At 37.0% G+C, this 14,651-nt stretch overlaps 1 protein-coding gene across 8 annotated transcripts in view; it reads left to right on the top strand.

The window, feature by feature from the left end:
* MEF2C (myocyte enhancer factor 2C) overlaps positions 1 to 14,651 on the top strand; it is a 152,375-nt gene that overhangs the window by 12,675 nt on the left and 125,049 nt on the right. For 6 of the 8 annotated variants that reach the window (XM_024206894.2, XM_024206892.2, XM_024206885.3 and 3 more), the window contains exon 2: positions 1,573 to 1,671. The gene's annotated coding sequence lies outside the window, so the exon portion shown is untranslated. Of the gene's footprint in view, positions 1 to 1,572; positions 1,672 to 4,616; positions 4,655 to 5,736; positions 6,246 to 14,651 lie in introns of those variants that run through there. The other 2 variants (XM_024206887.3, XM_024206888.3) reach the window with 2 other exon arrangements.

Genomic DNA, 14,651 nt, shown 5'->3' with positions numbered 1-14,651 from the left:
CCCCGTGCACACACACAACTGTCGCTTCCCTTTCCCCAATGCACACACAAGACGTACGCCCTAGTGCGCACAAACGGCATTTGCCCCTCCCCTCTCTTTCTCCTAAGCACACACTGTACACACACACAGGCTCGTTGCAACTGTGAGTTACAAATCCGAGAGGAGGGAGAGAGCTTGGATCTGAACCCCGATGCCTGGTGTAGTATCAAAAGCCGCTACGGACACATTTTGCTACTAGTACCAACACTAGTTGGCTGTTCTTTTTCTGACACTACACCGGCAACAGCCTGAAGCGGGAGGAGAGGAGGGGAAATCCGACGGGTACCGCGCGGCTGGTGCTTTACTGTACTTTTGATTGGTCTGTAATCTGCGCAGTGTCAATGGATTGAGTGGCCATAAAAATCATCTGCTGGGGTTTGGGCTGTTTGGACTCAAAAGCAGCCCTTGGCTGTGGGCTTGTGGATGTTTGGTAAAGGCTGGCCAGAGTCCCAAGTTCCGGGAGGCTCAGAAATATCCCCTCCTTTCTTCCCCCCCCCTCCTTACTGCCCCTCTTTGGAATCGAGCCCACTCCTAGTATAAAGAGTTTAAAGAAAGGGACCCACACTGTAGCTGCAAGGCAAAACCAGGCGTACTGTGCCTGTGAGGGGGTTTTGCAGGACCCATCCTGTGTATATCCCAGTGTTTTGTGAATGACCACTGGAATATACTAACTTCCTAGTTATGAACAATAATAAGCTTCTCCTAAAACTCAAACACTGTCTTGTGCAGTAATTCTCAAGCCATTTCAAATATGCAAATAAAAATGAAACTTTTTTTAAAGTATTAATAGAAAGGCAAGATATTATCAGGAAACTATCAGATAAGAAATGGTCCAAATGATCATTCAAATAGTCTACAGCTATAAACCTGGCCATTTACTCGATTACTTTGCTGGGTGGCACATTACAATTTGGGTGAAGACACCATTTTCACAAGCAACTAGTGTACAGAAGGCCGGACAAACAATACAAGAAGAAAAGTGTTCCGATTACAGGCAGTTTTGCAATCTAAAAGGTAGGCCTTTATGGAACCTTCCTCAGATGGTTGTTGGTGTGTAAAAACCAGTAGTTATTTAAAAAAGAACATAAATTGATTAATGCACTTTGCCATAAAATTCCAGCTTTTGACACAATAATTTTAATTGTTACCTCTGTACAGTACACCTCTTCATTTAGCAGTGAAGGAACTGTTTAAAAAAAGAGTGAAGACAACCATAAATATTTTATATAATACCTACTCGGAAGATTATTACACTCTCAGATCAATAGTTTTATTACAATTCACAATTTTATTGATATTTCAGCATCCCCAAAGTGGGATTCAGATGGATTTTACTGCAGCTGTTTAATACATAAAGGTATTTGATCATACATAGTTAAAAGTGATATGATCGTGAGATGTAAGTTCAGAACAATAAAGACTCAGTTTTTTTCAGAAGCTGTTTCTTTCATACATCTCTTTAAATGAATTTGCCTCACTACCACAGACCTACATTTTAATAATATGCTACTTTTGTGCTTTTAAATATCTAAGGTGCCGAATAAGAATTGTAAACTGTGAAGTAACTACTATGGAACAGATTAAGTAAAGCATTGGAGGCGGATGATTTTGACAATAAAGAGGGTGTATGTGGTGAGTGTTTAATATTTATTGCATTTAATATTATTAAGTAGTTCTTATAATTTCAAATTTTAGGCTCAGAGCAAAGCCTTGATAGCAAATTCTGCTGTATTGTGTACTTACAGGTATACCATTGACAAAGGCTTTCTGTAATCATTGCTTGCTGTGCATTACACCATTTTAGTAATGGCATACCATTTTATTTAAAGTTCATGTCTCAGCCATGCCTTGTGAATATCTTTTATAATTAATTCATTTGACAAGAAATTATATACATTCCAGTTCTTTCCTATGGTTTATAAAATATTTAAATTCTGCTCCTGGAATCCATATCCTATTATCTTTGAGATTTTTTCGAATGTATACATTATGTTCAATTATAAAGACATATGGATTGAAGGAATATTCTGAATGACTGTAGAACAAATACAGTACTGTTGAATAATCTTGTGGGGTAGATTAATCTATAGCCTTGATTCCTCTCAGGGTGGGTTGCTGTGGCAACCGCCCCAGCTCACTTTAAAATAATTTTTTAAAGCTCACTTCAAGAGCTACACCCAGCATGGGCCAAGTTAAAAAGCAGACAGACATAGGAAGAAGTGCTTTAGTACACCGCTGTTATAAGATAGAGAGGTGGTTTTAAGAGCAAGGGGTGGAGTGGGGTGGGGCAGAACTCTGCACAGAAAATAGAAACTAAACCACCCCAGGGTTAGAATGCAAAGAAAGTGGATCATTTTGTCCTAATCTCAGTTATCTTCTGTTGAAATGTCACTTAATGATGTAAATTGGTAGCCTCATTTCTTTTAAGAAAATTTTTGTCACCAGGTACAGAAGATTAAAAATGGACTTTAATAAGACCCTTTATGGGGGTGCTCGCTAAGCTAACCATGAGATAATCACACTCTAAGGAAAAGAGACACTTGGCTATATCTCATTCTGATAAGGCTTTGGGGATCTGAGTTTCTAATGATCCCACCTCATATTATGCGTTATTGTTTAATTCAGATATGTCAGGTGATGCATTGGAAAAAGGTGCAACATTGTTCATAGTACAGTTTGCCAACAGGCCTATGAATGACCAGTTTACAACAGGAACCATAGCTCAGATTAGACCATTTTGGAAGAAATCCAAACGGGATTCTCCCCCAAAATATTTGCTATTTATGATGCATGTTTTTAAAACTTGGTACAGATAACAAAGTAAAGATTTTTCGTTGTTCAAAATTATTCCAGATTCTAAAATTAATCCTACCAGGTAGAAAGATTCTACACATATTTCAAAAGATATTGCATATTTGTGTACTAATACATGCTTTATTGAATCCTGGAATTGATGAGGAAGCATGCCCTCTACTGTAGATCTGTCCATCTGTCTGTTTTTCCACTTAATGTTTGAACTCTGTTTTAAGATGGAGGTGTCCTCTACATTGCTTTGATGAATTGTGCTCTGACAAAAACCTGGCACAGTTTACAGATACTCTAATATATGAAGGTCACAACTATTTAAAGATTAGGCCCTCAGAGCCTAAAAATGTGGAAGGCATAGTAGACATATTAAGCAGCTGTACATATTACTTTGTTGTGGTAATTGCTATCTGATTTCTTGATGTTGAATTGAAGTACCATCCAAGCTTTATCCTGCCAACTAAAGGGTCTGCTTGAGCCACTAGACAAAAGCCTGAAAGATGCATTTAGCTTGCACAAAATGCAACAGATTACAGCCATTTTCATCTACAGCACAAAGGTGTGAGCCTGGAAACTAGATGTCCCAACGCATAATGCTCCATTTTTTTAAAAACTAAGAAAATATTAATGTTATTGCTGTTGGAGAGACTGGTGCCATATTGATAGCTGGGAAAATGAAACTCTAGCTACAGAACAGGCACAGCAAGGATAGGATCCGTGCAAACTTTCCATATTTCTTTACCAGAGTGCCTCACTCCAAACCTGGTGAGACCACTAGGGCTGAAAGGGTAGTTCAGATTTCATGTTCTCCCAGGTTTTGGTCCCTCTGCTGAGACTACTAATGTGTGTGCCAACTACTGTCATTTATTATATGTCTGTACAGTGTCTACCTGGCTAAGGCCTCTAGAGGCTACTGCATATAAATGTTTATGTTTATTTATTATTAATTATGATTATTGTTGTTGTTGTGTTTTACGGGATGTGGTCCGTGGATATCTGTCCAGTAAGAATTGTCCGCCCATTATTATCAAATCTGATCATGATGGAGTAGAGGGTTATGGGACTTGTAGTCAGTTAAGTCACCACCTAAGTATCAAAACTGAGAACAGTCTTGGGCAATATTTTATAACTCCATCAGTTTCATTCAGATCTGGCCATGCTTTGAGCATTCCTGCTTTAGAATATACAGTAAAGTAAATAGACATTTATTAATTACCTAAACTGAAATTTTAGAAGTCAGTCAATGGCCCAATGGGATATTTACATGCAAAAAAAATTGTAGGATTAGGCCCTTGAAATAAAAATAAAGTAAACCAAAATAAGTCTTACTGTTGTTTTATTCACTGCTTTGATGTTATTATATATATTCTTCAGGTTTCCTTTACTCTGTCTGTTATGGCTTATACCTTTATAAAGTATCCTGTTGCTCTCAAAGCATTATAGAAGTTGGCTATCTACATAAAAGTTAAAACAAGAATCTGCAAAGTAGTTTTACTCACAAAGTTTTACATATGCTTAATTTTGACTTTTATTTGTGTACAGAAGAGTCCTTTCAGTACTGGTTGTAAAGGTAAATTAGCATATGAAGTGTGTTGGAAATACTACATTTCAGTGGAAAAGTCTGCAAAAAGACCATCTCATGCAGTAGGGTCTGATTTGGACTTGTGCAATGAGGCAAACAGTACTTTATCTAACCAGCAACCCTGTTTGCTGAGGGAGTCTGTTTATTTGCATTCCCTTAAACGTTAGCATCACGATTGTTTCTCTCCTAGCCCCGTGCCTGCTTCCTGTGCAGCTGAAGCAGCCCAGGGTAAGTGAAGTCACCAGCAATTGGATACGGAAGTCTAATGCGTTTGGGAAGTTGGGTTGGTTTACAGACTGAAGGCTCCGAAGAAAGAGGCCAATAAAGGTGCAAGGAGACGGGGTAGGAAATGTCATGCGGGCTAAAAATACACACGCCTGCTGCATAGATATGTTTGGATATGTTTCGAAACTGATTAAAAAGTTGTTGGCCTGACAGCCTCCAGTTGCTTGGATGATGATGATATGGATCTTCTCTGCCGCTTGCACAGACTTTGCATTTCAGCGCCCCTTTCAGTTTATTCTCCTTTAATAATTGCCGGCATCCTCTGTTTCAATTGGGTACCTATCTCCGCTTTCTTGTACATAGACATTGGAATGTATTGATGCCCAGATATTTTCCTGTTGAACGCATATGGGAATGATCACGGGCATATTAGGATAGGAAGGAGCATTTATTTTTTAACCCCCTTTCCCCCGTAACTCCTCGCATTCGAGCAGCGATTGTTTTGTGTAAGTGTTGCCACTGGAGGACATTGGGCGCCCTTTATTAGCAGCAATTCCAGTGTGCGCAGCATTTGCCGTGGCTGTTTCTGAGCTGGCCCAGAGTGTCTCTCTCCCAGATCCTGCAGTGGTCTTGTGTCCTATTGCTGCTGAACCTCACCAGAAGGGGGGGAAAGATGCACCAGCTCGCCGTATTTTCTTAATTTTGTATAATAAAGGATTGTCATTAGGTTTGCGTGTGGCATATGCCATTACCCCCACCGCAAAACTAAAATTAGCAAAATGTCAGGAATGGAGAGATTGATTCACCCAAGATGCAATTATCATTTAAAAAGTGCTTGATTGAGGTGCTGATGTTCGGTGATTTATTCTGCATACCATATACATAATTAAAGTAGTGTAGTGGAGTAATTTATCAATCTAGTTTAGACTAGAGGGGCAAGGAAAGGAGCTGCTGCCGCTGCTGCTGCTCTATGTTTGTTTTATTAAAACGCTTTCGGGATCTGATCCCGCCCCCTTTTTGCAAGAGTGAAACTGATTATTTCTCCAGCTCGGGAGGAGAGAGTCATTCGTTTGGGATTGTGGGAGAGAGAGAGAGAGAAGTAGAGAGAGACAGAGAGAAGGGAGGAAGGGAGAGAAGCAGAAAAGGACACCTCATCAAGCGTGTAGTTTTGAATCCCTTCCTTGCCTCTTCCTTCCCCCCTCCGCGATGTTACAAAGGCTGTGAGCTGCTCTCTTTTTCCCATTCGCCTTCTGTCACGTCCTTCCTGGACGCTTTCAGGACGAGTCCGGTTACTTTTAATCCAGCCAGCAGCACAGCCACTTTCTCCTCCTCCACGCTGTGCACTCACACACACATACACACACACACACACAGAGAGATACACACACACACACACACACACACATCAGACATCTTCTGGCTGCTATTGGATTGACTTTGAGGCTTGTGTGTGGTTCAAGGAGGCTGCATGTTGAACCAGGTGGTGAACACTTAAAAGGCTGGAAGAAGTAAAGGGTTTTTTTGTTTTTTTATTTTTTTTCCTAAGAAAGGAAAATATCTCAAGGACTAGTCTGCTCATCTAAATGTTTGTAATGTAAGTACATATAAAATTCAGAATGGAAATAAAATAGAGTGGGGATTGTATATGAGCCCCATATACATATCCTATTGCATTTTTAAGAATGTTATCCGTCTATATATGTGTACTGGGATTGAGGTTAGTTGTATACTTTTTAAATATATGAATCCACTAGCAATTGCCTTAAAGTAACTTTTTAGTCAAGCAACTTAGTTAAATCACCAGCTATTCAAATTACTCATCCCCATCAGTCTCTTGAGTGTTTAAAGTTTCATGAAGTTAGTTCACGTCATTAGTGTGCTTGATATCATAAAGTGTGTGCAGTTTGTTTGGTTTTAATATTTCACCAAATGCTATGACCTTGTAGTACTTGCCCCCTGATTTATCAAACAGTTCACTGAAGAAACAGTCTGGCAGGGGAGCAAAACACTCTTAAACGTCATATGCCACTGCTCTTTTCAGTTCTTGCATTTAGTTTTAGATAAAGCATGCCTGTAAGTGTATACCTTTTTGCATCTCCTTTTTTCACACTTAAGTTTGAGATGCAGAGGCAGCTTGCATTATGGCATATGATGTATTCTTCTGTTAGAATGAAAGTTCTGGTATTCGCATAATACTTGAACTAATCTTTATATTAAGAGTGAGTAAGGTTAGATCTCCTTTACAAAACTGGCTATTTTTTACTTTTGATTAAAATTACTTAAGGTCTAAGATAAAGTTTGGTGTAAAGGGGGAATTTAGAAAACTGTTGATGGATTATGGAACTGGAATACTTATATTTTCTAGATAATTTAGTATGGTGTTCTGTCATCTTGGAAAACCAAAGAAGAATAAAACTATATTACTAATTCTTTTACTTCAAAAGTACTTGAAAAGGGTAAATAGCATAGGGCAAAACTTTATATCTGAATAATTTCTGTCACTTCAGGGCCCTGTGATTATATGTTTTTAAAGAAAGTTTTTATTCTCATTGGTTGTACGTGGTGGTTATGATTAGCAAATACCTGTCTTTTAAAATAAAATATCTTAATATATACCTTAATATTAGGATGTAAGAATTAAGCAGAGAAAGGCACTTTGCCAATATTTTACTGGAGGTCTATGGAGAATTGCCTAGAGACAAAATGCACTTTCCTACCACATATCTGATGATAAGTTTAATAGCAATTGCCTTAAATTATTTTCTCATTTCATAGATTTATTTTAAAAGGGGTATAAAGGTGGCCAGCAGACCAATTATGTTAGACAAAAAAATGTGACTAGCTTTCTTTTTACTGGCACTTTGCAGGGTATTGTGGTTGCAGAGGAAAGATGTTTATATGGAGTATAATAACTCTAATCCCTAGAGGCTTGGCAGGGCATGGAAATATAACCACCTGTGAACCAGTTTGAGCCTCTGTAGTACTGGCTGATTTCAGTTTCGAACACTCATGCAGTTGGCCACTTTGGAAATTTGTCATTTTCTAAATTATTATTGTTAGAAGATGCTTAGAACATTGTTCTGAGACAAAATCCAACCAACCAACCAGAAATCCCACAGTGTTTCTTATTTTAGCCATTTTATTTAAATAAATATAGAACTATGACATCATATATGTATTTTCTCTGTATTTTGATGAAATACGTAATTCATATTGGGTCAAATATTAACTCTTGTTGAAGACACTGAAAGACTTGACTGAGTAAGAACTTCAGGTTTGGGCCCTAAATCCAGAGCGTCTGTATTCCTGCAATACACATCCTTTGGTTTTAAAAATCGGACATACATTTTTTACTGTTTATCTTACGGACAGTATCTGAAGGACAAATCTAGGGCCTGATCATGCAAACCTTCATTCATGCAAGTAGTCCTTAAATAGGTCCCACTGATGATGGTAGAACTACCTGTATGAGGATAGACAACTCATGTGAGTAATAATTTTCAGGAACAGGCCCACAGACAGAAGATCCTAAATCAGATGTCTATCTGGCAGTTGGCATAAGATGTGAAAGAGTAGAGTGCCACATTAAATTTCCTTATAAAAGAGTACAGTTGTAACATACTATCCCATGTTCTCGGAGTTTTTCTCTTATGCCTGTTTGACCAAGAAAAAGCCAATTTAAGTTTAAACATGCCTTTCAGTGTTGATGCAACAATAAATGATGAACAATATGTGAGATTAAAATCTTTCAAAATGATGTGTCTGGATTGCCAATTTAGGAGTACTTTACAGTGATCAGACAAGCGTTTTTTACTTTTTAAGCTTCTTCCAATTTCATGGTAGTCTGAAGATTCTTCTTAAAGCTTTTTTTTTTTTAGTGGATATATAACTTTGCTTGATAAAGTCCTTTTATTTGTGTGTATGTAAATTACCCACAGAAAAGAGAGAGGGAGAGAGAGAGATGATCATGTAAACAGTTTTATCTTGTGAGTTTAAAACATTTAGTGCCTTGTGGACAAACAGAAATTAACCTTTCCAGACTTTTTCCAGAAGTTCATCTTTAAAAGTTTTTGATTGTAAATGTTTTTAACTTCTTTGTGTACCTCTGTAATAGAAAGGAATGGTTAAATAACTACATAGAAACTTAACAGTTGTGTAGAAGTTTCAAATTAAATATTTGTTTGCCATTTTAAGTTTTTCTTTCTTTTACTCTTTTTTGTAACAGGTTAATTTTTCAGCTGATCAGTAAAGTAGTACAGTGCATCCATAAGAGTATTTCTGTATCTTGTTAAGCAAAAAGTCATGCCCTGATGTTGAATGCATAAAAGAATGTTTTATGATTCTTAACTACGTTTTCACCTGTTGGACCAAACTTCTAAATTACACATTAATTTACCAAAAATTCAGAAAAGATGGTTTGGTGTTGTTTTAAGTACACTGATTGTGGAAATAACATAAATAAGATACTCTATAATAAAATAAAAGTTTTATTGTATTAATTGATGCAATATTTTGGAGTATAATTTGTGTTTCTATTTGTGTAATGCAGTTTAGGTGTCTTAAATCCCATAGTATAATATAAACAGACATTTTTCTACATCTACATTTTAGTCTATTTGATGATTTAGAGACAAACCTCTAAAATTAAAAACAGATTTATTTGTAACTCAAGAGGTAGAAAACTTTAGCACTAAGATTAATGATATCAGGTTAGTGTATGAAAGGGTTAACAGTATACCTTTGCACCTTATTTCAAAAATAAAACATGTACAGAAGAACTCCGGTCAGCATGCACTATTTAAATTGTAAGTGAAAAATTGAAATATTTTAAATATGCTTTCTTCATTTTATGAATATAGTAATTGCCTGGCTGCTCTGAAAGGATTTAAGCTAATCTTCTGAGAGCTGATGGTCAGTATGTTACATGTGGACAGGTGATTAAAAGCTAGTGTCTTCAGTACTGTACTTTAATCTCACAGTCGCATTGACTGCAGTGCAGTAGAGCTTGGCTGTTCACCGGGATCTGTCATCTTTAGGAAATCAGACCAGCTTATAGAGGCGATTCACAAAACCAACAGTGACAACAAAGTCTTATGTGCCTTACAAAAGAAGGATTAGGCAGTTCTCATGTCATTTTGATCGGACAGAGATAAAAGCTGATTGCTGCAGCATGGCAAGGCACACGTCAATTTCAATTGATTATTATATAAGGATACTATAACCCTGTTGCTTAGTCATTGTTAAATGCAATTCAAAGCAGGGAAAATTCAATTTTGAAATGATTGGTTTTATATGACGTGATAAAAATGATTCACATGGAGCATTGTTGCATGTCTTTCAAAAAATCACTGTTTATTCAACACTTGTTGAAAATAGACTTAACATTTAGAGTATGTAAGTGTTTTGGGGGCTTTTTTTAAAAAAAAATATTGGTTAGGTAATACATCCTTCAACAGCAATTAGATCATTCTTGAAACTGCCTGAGACTATACTAAATTCATAGCACTTATCCTACTAGGAACATATGCAAAAAGCATCTGCATTTTACAATTTAGCAAAAGTGTGGCATTAAGCATCAAGTAAATTATCTTAGTTCCAGGTAGTATTCCATTATATTTTAAAATATAATATTCAGCTGTACTTTGTGTTACATCTGTAGACCATCACAGTATGTTTTAAAAATTAATTAGCAAATCAAATGTGGACCTTTTTTCTTTTACTACAATCTAATTTGTCAATATAATATAAAGTGTTGGCTGTTTTTGCAGGGAATAAAGTTATGACATATATGCTATACTAACATTTGGAAGTATCAAACTTTCATAGATGACTAGTTCTGGTAATGTTTTACCTTTTTTGAAACAGAACTCCTTTTTTTACCCAACTGATGCCTCCTAGTGTTTCACATAATAAAACACTAATGAGACACCCATAAATGTAAACATTGCTTTTTCATTGCCTGCATCTGATGTGATACATACTTTTTCATTGCCTACATCTGATGCGATACATAAAATTAATATTTATGTGTTTAATTTTGTGTGTTATTAAAATCAGACAGGAAATTCCTGTAAATGAGATGTTTCATCTCAATGGATACTATGCACACATTTACAATTTTTCTTTAACATTGCGTAACTGTATTTTGGAAATTTTGTATCGCAGATAGAGAGCATTTTCTGTCTCTTTTACTTCCCATGTACATTATATGAACTTTTGAAAGTATTATAGGGCTCAAATGGGGTTTAAAAAAGATGTTGATAGTTTAGCATTTCCATTTTTAAGGCCCTGAAAATATAGGTGCAGAAGAGTTTGAAATATCCTGGAGTGCCTCACAGCCAAATAAAATTAAAAAAGAGAAAGAATGTTGTGAGACATGCCGTCTCACTTCAAACCCTAAAACAGCATAAAATAATTGTTAAGTTTTCTCACATTCTGTAATTATTCCTGTGTATTTTATATCTGAATAAGTAAGAGAACTGTATTAATCTAATTTTTAAAGATTTGGAGCACCCACAGCACACTGACTTCAATGAAAGCTGCAGGTGACCAGCACCTTTGAAAATCAAGTCTTTTATATATAGATGAATAGAGTATATAGTGGTGAAATCTGAAATACAGCATTAGATTTCCACAAGTTTGATATGGTTATAACATGACTCACCAATACTTGAACAAAAATATGATTTTATTAGATTAATACCATGTGACAGTAGAGGATTTTTTTTTGGAGGTGGGGGGGTCTGATTTTCAAAAAAGTTGTATAGCACCAGGGCTTTTGTGGCTCCTGCAAGCTACTGTGATGAAGTATAACTTACTGGACTCCATTTGAACTGTCAGGTGCAATTTTATAAGGAGGAAGAAGAAAATAGGATTTGCAGCAGTTTTGCAAATTTGAATGTCACAAGATTTCAGTAGGGTATGAGAATAGCATAACTGTGACATCAGAAATATAACATGTTATTCTAACACTTTGAGGAAAAACATTGGATTTCATAAATTTTTGGCTTACCATGTAAGTTACAAATAGATATAAAGAGAGTGAGACTCCTTACACTTTCACAAATCTGAACTTTACCAGTTAAAAAACCTGATAAAAGTTAATGGCTTTTTCACAATGCGTATATAACACGTGTGGGTGTGTATTTACATATAAATATATATTTTCATATATTAAATAGTTATGGTCATATCCATGTATGCAGCTCTCACTAAAATAAATTGGAGTTTGGCTTTAGATCAAGTGCAGCGTCTGGTCTTTAGGTTGTATTCTGCCTCACTCACATATCTGTCACGTTTATGAATAATTTAAATTAGGGCTCAACAGTACTGGGATCTGCCATTTATTTAAGCCACTTGTGATCGGACAGTATCCCAGATCTTTAAACTTGTTTGAATCTTGGAAACACTTTAAAGTATGAGAGAGAGTTCATCCTTCAACCAGGAAAACAAATTGCAAAAAGGGATGGAAGTCTCCCACAAGAACTAGTTGCACTGCTTCTTCCCTTGAAAAGAGAAAGTAAATTTGAAAGACCGAAGAAGAGAGTTGCACGGATAGGAATTTTTTAGGGCAGCTCAAGTGTGGGGAGGGTATATCTAGGAGTATTAGGCTGAAATTAAGCTAAACTGAGAGTCAATAAATATTTCCTTACAGTGACACATATTTAGGTTGTGGAATAATGTCCTCAGAGAAATGGTAGAAGCCCTATTGTCTTGAGTTATTTGGATTGGATGAAGTACTTGAGAATTTTTGAGAATCTGCTGTAGGGAACAGTCCTGTAATGGCAGGGGGTAGACTAGATGACCCAGTGGGCTAGATCCTTGGCACTTTGTGCCATTGCAATGTCATACAGGGGACTTAAAGCTGTGCTAGGGCTCAGCAAGTTGGCTAGGAGGGCATACCAGCATTGGGGCTAGAGAAGGAAGAGATTCAGAGATCCTGACCAGTGGAACAGCTCTTTGGGAGCCACTGTCTATCTGCTGGCTCAAGTTGAGGCAGCACTGAGGCAGCCCCCAGGACCAGGGGTGGTGTTGTCTTGGTGGCATAAAGTCCTCCTCCCCCTTCCCCCCCCCCGCCCGCCCGTGCCTCTTGTTTCCTGGTGCATCTCGAGTTGCTTGAGTGAAACTGGAGCTCTAGCCTAACAGGTCTTTTCTGATTCTAATTTCTTTGATTGTATGATTTAGAAGGCAAAGTTAACTATAGGCATGATTATTAAAATATATGCTGTTTCTGGAACCCAGCCATGTTAATCATGTATCTCTAATGCCATGATCCAGAGATGTACAGTTAGGCAAATCAAATTAGAGATAACACTATTTGTGTTGTTTCTATAAACATAGAAAGGATATATGTCATTTGAGGAACCATTACATAGTATTTGCAGTATTTGCATTTAAACATTCAACCAATACCAGTTAGCAAAATCTGTACAGTACATGGCAGAGGATTGTGAAATTGCTTGGAAAAGACATCTACAGAGTAAACTTAATGCAGTGTGTTGTCCATGGGAAACATTACTATATAATGACAGAAAAATGCAAATACTAAGGAAGCTTTATTGATTTTAATTTGTAATAAATTATATTATTCTTAATAACAAATTAATTGTAATAAGCTATTGTCTATATGTAAAATAATAGTGCATTAGTCTAATCTAAATAACATTAAGAAATTTCAAAGATCAGCATAAAAATTAAAATGGTCCAGATTGTCTCTAGCGTAAAAACCCACAGGAGGGCACTTTTCGCTGGGGAGTCTGTAAAAAAAAGTGAATAAAGCCTGGGTATGTTCTGAAAGGGTAGAGGGAGACAATGCGTCTGGTTCACACCTTCACAGGCCTGCCACAGCTCCATGCCCATCTTTTGCATGTCACATCCAAGTAAGGGTGAAATATGTGGAGTGGGGAGGATCCCCATGAAGTTTTTAAGGGTGTGACATGATCTGGATCAACATGTGGGACAGTAAATAAGCACCCTGACTTTCACAATAAGCCAAAAATCAAGCTAATCCCATTTCAAAACAAGGCCAAAACAAGCCAATCCCCAAAAACCCCAACACTCTATGTGACTAGATCCCCCCGGCGTGAAATCTGGGACTGTGGTGGGCCCGCTGTGCACCCCTGACTCTCTCCCCCCTTTGACCGTGCTTGCCCCTGCTTATCACCCGTTGCCCCTGCTTGCCGGGAGCCAATCAAAAAAAAAAGAAGCAACAAGCTACAAGCCAAAAACTAGCCAACAAGCAACTCACAAGTCACTTAAGCCAATAACAAACCCAATTTCTGTGTGTGTGTTTTTTTTTTTTTTGCGCGTTTCGTATGTCTGATAGTGGGACACAGCCTTTAGTCCTTATGTAAAGCCTTATCCCACAGTCCTTACCAGAACAAAATTTCCACAGGATCTGGCCTGCTATGAACAGTCAATAATCATGTAGAATAAATAGGGCAACAGTTTCAACAGTATCTTTAACCACAATAATTTAAAAGTGTTTTCATAGATATGAGGAACTGATCTTTGAAGCAGTTCTTCATGAGATCCTGCATTACCTACAGACTGTTCTGAGACAGTGGTCTGATTTTCTTCTTTTATCTTGTTCTTATGTATAAGATGCAGATGAAGAATTGATATAAATTATGCACATGGGTTTGATTAAAAAATAGGTTTATTGCCTCTCCACTACACATGAAATAAGTGTTAAATTGCACACATACCCAAACTTCTATACAACACATTTTATATGTTGGAATACTGGGCCGGAGAATACATCCTTGCAGCGGCATACAAGATGTATAGCCTCATCCAAAATATACATGCATAAATGCCAGAGATCAGAAATATAACCCTTACTGTTAATGAGGTACTACAGAGTGGTAGACTCATTTAAAACTAAATAGAATGAAGCAGTATATTATTAAATTACTTAAGCGTAAACATTTTAAACATTCTGTAACCTGGGGCTGTTGGATCACGGGTAGTACTATTAATTGGAACTAATTTGAAATTA

This window comes from Terrapene carolina, unplaced genomic scaffold (assembly GCF_002925995.2).
Source record: "Terrapene carolina triunguis isolate 2854851 unplaced genomic scaffold, T_m_triunguis-2.0 Scaffold69, whole genome shotgun sequence".
Taxonomy (NCBI): Eukaryota; Metazoa; Chordata; order Testudines; family Emydidae; genus Terrapene; species Terrapene triunguis.
Note: the sequence above shows the minus strand (reverse complement) of the source record. Positions and strands in the feature narration are given on the sequence as shown.